The following is a 6000-nucleotide window of genomic DNA, read 5'->3' on the forward strand; positions in this document are numbered from 1 at the left end:
ACTGGAATATTATGTGTGGTCCTCCTCAGCTTTGAATCTTGACTCCCATGACTCTAATCAGAAGCCAATAAGTGCGAAAGGATAAGATGACAGCTGCGAATAAGGGGGTGAGGAAGCCCCAGAATAGGTAAGCACAATGGAGAGAGAATGGGAAACAGTAAAAAAAGGCAGATAAACAAATTGAGAAGGTTAGATGGAAGGAGCGCACAAAAAGAAGATGGAATGAAAACGATAAAAATACAAATTTAAGAAACGAAGAGGATGAAAGCAATGACCGAGGGAAGGAAAGGTGGGAGGAAGAATAAGTGGGTGGAAGGAACAAGATCAAGGGAAGTACAGGTGGGTGTAAAAAAATGAGGTGAAGTAAAAAGAGAAATGAAATGTACATAAAGGTGAAAGAAAGGATGTGGATTTAAACGTGAAAGATACAAGGAACGATGAAAGGATAGATTAAATCAAGAAGAAAAGGTTGAAGGATGTATGTAACGATGGGACAATAAAATTAGGGGTGTCATAATGGAAGGATTGATGGAATAAAGGCTACAGTAGTATGTAAGAATGGAATAAAGATGGAAGGAATGATGAAACGGTTGAAGGAAAGATGTAAGAAAACATGGAATCATGGATGTAAAGATGCATCAATGGAGGGTAGGGTGAAATAAAAGATGTTAAGATCGGAAGAGTGGAGTGGTTGTGGCGTACTGGCCAGAGATGCTGACTTTGGAGATGGGGAACCGGGCTCAAGTCTTGGCGTCAGCTCAACATCCTGTGATTCTCGGAAAATCACTTAAGGTCTGATTATAAGCTTGGAGGGACAACCGTAGGCCCACCAGACAAATGGGGAGGAGACCGCCCCAGTGCTGGTGGTCTCCCCCTGGCTCAATTACGATGATTCCACTGGGCTGACTGGTGGAAACCTCCGTACTAGGCTCCTCAGGGAACTGAAGCCAATGCGGTTGCACAGAGGGTGCACCTAGGACCCTCGGAATGCACACTGTCTGCTGTAGCAGACTATTTGGGAAGAGGGGTCCCAGCACTGCCCATGACATGGTTGTGGGAAGTGCAGGGGCCCCTTTTTGGCCCCCAGGCCTGCCTTTCCACCAAACTTTTCATGGCAGGGAACCCACCATGAAAAGGCTGGTTGGAAAGGGAAGTCATGATCAGCACAGCAGTGCTGAACTCAGCGCCGCTGGGGATGACCATAAATTCGACCACCGCCAACCCGTTGAGATCCATGATCCTTCCGGTGGTGGCGGTCCGACTGCCAGGCTCGCAATCTGGCAGTCAGACCACCAGAACTGCGGTGGTCTAACCGCCATTGTGAATTTGACAGTCGCAAGACCGCTAAGCTCATAGTTAGGCCCTTAATCTCCTTGTGCCTACCAAAAAATGAATGGGTCCTTATGTAATATAATGGTGCTCCTGGAAAGCGCTCCAATACCTTCCGGTTGAATTCACGCTATATAAAACTGCAAAAAAAGGATCTAAGGCATAAAAAAAACTAAGGAATGTATCTTATTGCATAGTTTATCAAAATGTCCTTGGGGTGATCCACAACCTCTCCTACATTCACTTTGATCATCCACTTGCTGCTATTTGTGATGTGGTTCCAAGTGAGGGCTGTTTTAGTTTTCTGGCTAATTACTTCGAGAGGAGGTGTGATCTGCATTTTCATGACAATGTGGACCTTAGTCAGTGGTAATAGTGAGTGCATAAGCATCCACTTGAAACAACCATAAACTGACACTTCAGGGCCAGTGTTCCTTTATTGTAACTGTACTCAACTCCCTTATGACTCCACCACCAGTGGTCACAAGAGGGCATAAGGTGAAAGGAATGGCTTAACAAATTATTTGGAGTGCCCAAAACATCAATATGTAATTTGTCTGGGGCGCCAAATAACTTTGTATTCTTCATCCCACCTCTGCAGTTTTCACTACGTTGTGACATGGTGGATGTAATGGGGTAATGAACATATTTCTCAACACTTATTTGTGAGTTTCACATGTCTGTCACCAGAGGGATCAGTAATGCCTGTGTTTGAGCAGATGCATGTCCCATGACAACTTTCTAGGGAGGCTGTGACCATACCACTTAAGTCTGTTTAAATGTCTCTACTGGTGTAGAAGAGTAACTGCTTGCAATGGTCTCACCACCATGTCCTATGAGTATTATTCTGGTATGACTGGGCAATGTTTTATCTTTTACTGGTCTGGGATTTAGAGTTGTTAATATTTAAATATATTGTCTGCTCGCCAACTGTCTTTTCATATTAAATATCAGACAGTCACCTTTTCCTCAACACTATTTCAAGTGCCTTGTGTCCACGTTAAACTAGCTATTTGATACATGTGAATTAAGTGCAATCTAAGTAGTCTGATGCTTGTAGGCTCATTGTAATGAGCAATGGTGTTCCACTGACATAGCGACTCAGACTACAAAATATTGTCTGACCATAGTAAAATATAGTGACTACAAAAATACTGTGGAAAATATGCTGCTTTACTGTGTTGTAGTAGGGTTTTATTTAATTATGTATGCTAGTGTGAAGTTTATTGCAAACATGTATAAATAATTTCATACTAATCTATATTTTAAGGTTTTGGGTTTACAGGGATATTGGGTGGTTAAGTTTTATTTTTAGACTATATAACATTAAGTTCCCCTGGATAAATTGATTAATTTGATACTTTCTATTTGATTTTTATTTGTTTGAAGGTTTAATTTTTTTCAGTTGTTTAATCAAATGTAGATTTGGACTACAGGTTTTATAGGGGCTTGTATGGGTAACGTTTTAGTTATTCACTAATTAATATTAATTGGTTAATTTTATTTCTCATTCATGTGTTTACTTATTCAATATGGTTTATGTTATTTAATACATTTTAATGTGGGTTTCTAGAACTTGGGAGATTGAGTTGGTAGTTTTTAATTAAAATATATTTAAATTGATAATAGCTATTTGATGTGCCAAATGTTCGCTTTTGTTTTCTATTTGTTTATCTGTATGTTTAATATTATCAATAGTGTGGTTTATTAGGTGGAATTGGTATGGTTAAGTGTATATTCATTATTCTTACCATTTTTAACAGTTTTAAAATGTTTCTAATTTTTTTATTTGTGTTTTTTTTATATATATGTGGTTTATTGGGGAAGGAGTGGGTAGAGCTTTATTTAAAAAAAAAATGTTGTATGGTGGTTACAGAAACATTAAAAATCATACCAGGTGTTATTACTTTCCTTTTGTGCATTAAATTGCACATTTTATGGGATAATTTTTATTTTAGTTATATATTTATTAAAATAATTATGTTTTGAAATTCTGAGATATGTATTATTTTATATACATGTTTTATATTTATAATTTTAAATTCATTTCTAAAAAGTATAATATATTTAGGATTTTCGAATTAGTTACATACTTTTGTGAAATCATTTTAATGTTTATCTATTTCATTGCCATGTGTAGCTCTTACCACCTCCCTATGCATGCACTATGCTCAATGGTTGTTAGATTGGAGTCAGAATACTACATATAGCTCTCCCTCACCCAGACCATCAATCTGTACCCTTTGACCAATGTTTGGTATATCGGAGTTTTAATAAATTTGACTTACCCAATGTAAACTTTACACAAATTTTGTTAGATTGTTAGATTGCAGATAGTATATTAAATGATATCTCCCCAAAGTGGGAAGTCTCCTGAATGTTTAAAAAAAATAATTAGTGTATTGGACTTGTCTTTTAACTTTTTTAATAATTTGTGATTGTCATTACTTTAACGCATATTACTTTATATTGGAAGTGTTACTGTTATATATTTTAAATATTATTTAGAATGCTTGAATACATTTAAAATATATGCTCAAAATATATGTGTTATATTATTAAGGTGTAATAATGGTTTTTATTTTTTATATTTTTTATTTTTATTTGATTTGATATTTTATTTTATGTTTTACGCATTTTATTTATTTTATAAATTACAGTGATATGTTTTAGTTTTAAAATATAAAATACAAGTACTGCTTGTAAGTGTATAATACATTTGTTGCCATTTGTGATGGCCTATTAAATATTAAAACAATCTTTTATTTAATTACAAATGTTTTTCTAAAGTTATTTTTTAAAGTTAATGCAAATGTGCACATTTTTTATTTTATGTATTTTTGCATTGTCTATGAGAACGTTTGTGATAGATTTTGGAGAGTGGTGCACAATCAGTTGACAACAGCGGAATTCCAAATGTGTTATGTTAAGTGTAGATTTAAAACTGGGGAAGATATCTGATGTGATATATTGACGGGTTTCGGTACTGCCACTGGGCACCGACACTGTTGGTGAGGAGGAGTGATGACTGAATTAGATGTAACAAGTATTAAACAGCTATTTAAAAAATATATATATACATATATAAAATATATTACCTAGTGGCGGTCGCCACTAGGTAGTTATAGTTAGGACCTACTGCCTCATTACGAGTTCCACGGATGGGATAACCCATCCACCAAACTTCCAACGGGGAGACTGCTGACTTGCTGGCTACCTCCCCGCCAGGCCCATTTTACTGCTGGGCTGATGGGAGAGGGAAAGTGGAGGCAGCATTCTCTCTTGCCCAAAATCGAGCCGGCAGCAATACTGCTGCCGCAGGGTGCACCAGCACACTCCCAATGCTCACTGTCTGCACAGCAGACATTGAGCATTGCGAGGATACTGGGCAGGGGGACCCCAGCACTTCCAATGCCAGGGGCACAGGCAGTGCATGGGCACCCCCGTGGCCCCCTGCACCTGTTCTCTGCCAGCCTTTTCATGGTTTTGATACTGCCATGAAAAGGCTGGCGGAGAACCAGGTTGTAATCAGGAGGGAGGCGCTGCATGCAGTGCGACCCTGGCTCATTCCGACCTCTGCCACCGTCAGCTCATTGGGATTTCCGATCCCGGTGGAGACAGTGGTACCCTGGTGGTCAAGACCACCAGCCTCATAATCAGGCCCTTAGTTTCTAGGGAAAAAGCGGTTTTTGTATTGTTAATATCTTTGAGGCTGCTTGACGAATCCTCACAAAATTTTCCCAAAAAATGTCACACTCACTTCAGCTGCTGTGTGGAAACTTCCGGGTGATCTGTCAAGCCGGGCCGAGAAAAAGGGGGGGAGGGGTCCCAAAACGCAATTTCCCAATTAATTTTTCCATATGGATTTTTAACAGAGATAGCGCCCGAACCACTGCACAGAATTACACCAAATGTGGCAGAAAGGTAGCTCTTGGTCCAGAAAGAGGCCTTTTTGTGATTTGGTGTAAATCTGTTTAGTAGTTTTAGAGAACTTAAAGAAAATGTTGTTTCCCACATTGGCCCGGGGAAGGGAAACAATCAAAAACTGACATGCGGGGTCAGGATACAGATATCCTGACCCCATAGGATAGATGGAGGGGTCCACCTTTTGGGAAAAAATTGCCACCATAGTGTTCAGTATGAACGTAAATCCACCAGGCGTCCGATCCCAAAAATAATGCACCCACTCACACAGCAAAACCCGCTGCACATGCGGTCGGGTGCATGCTACATATAGATAGTCGTAAAGTTTTTTCTGTTGTTCACACTTTATGAAATTATAACCAGTGCTCACCAATAAACCGAATCTTGCACCATTCTCTAGCTGTGGATAAGTCTGTAGTTGTGCCGTTGATCATGAAGCAGGAAGGAGACTTTCGGCCTCATTACGAGTTTGGTGTCCCACTGCAGGACCGCCAAACTTGCGGGGAGGATACCACCGCCTTGGCGGTGAAATCCCCCCTGCCCTATTACAATGTAAGGGCCACATTATGAGTTGGGCAGCCTCACTGCAGGACCGACAAACTTGCAGGGAGGAAGCCATTGTAGTGGCTACCCCCCCAGGGTATTACAATGTTCCCGCCATGCTGACTGGCCGGGTCATGAGTGATCCAACAATCCAGCCCAGGAACATAGCCAACCACATGTCATCCATTACGGGATGAGACAAAT

The sequence above is a fragment of the Pleurodeles waltl genome, chromosome 6 (genome assembly GCF_031143425.1).
Source record: "Pleurodeles waltl isolate 20211129_DDA chromosome 6, aPleWal1.hap1.20221129, whole genome shotgun sequence".
Lineage (NCBI taxonomy): Eukaryota > Metazoa > Chordata > Amphibia > Caudata > Salamandridae > Pleurodeles > Pleurodeles waltl.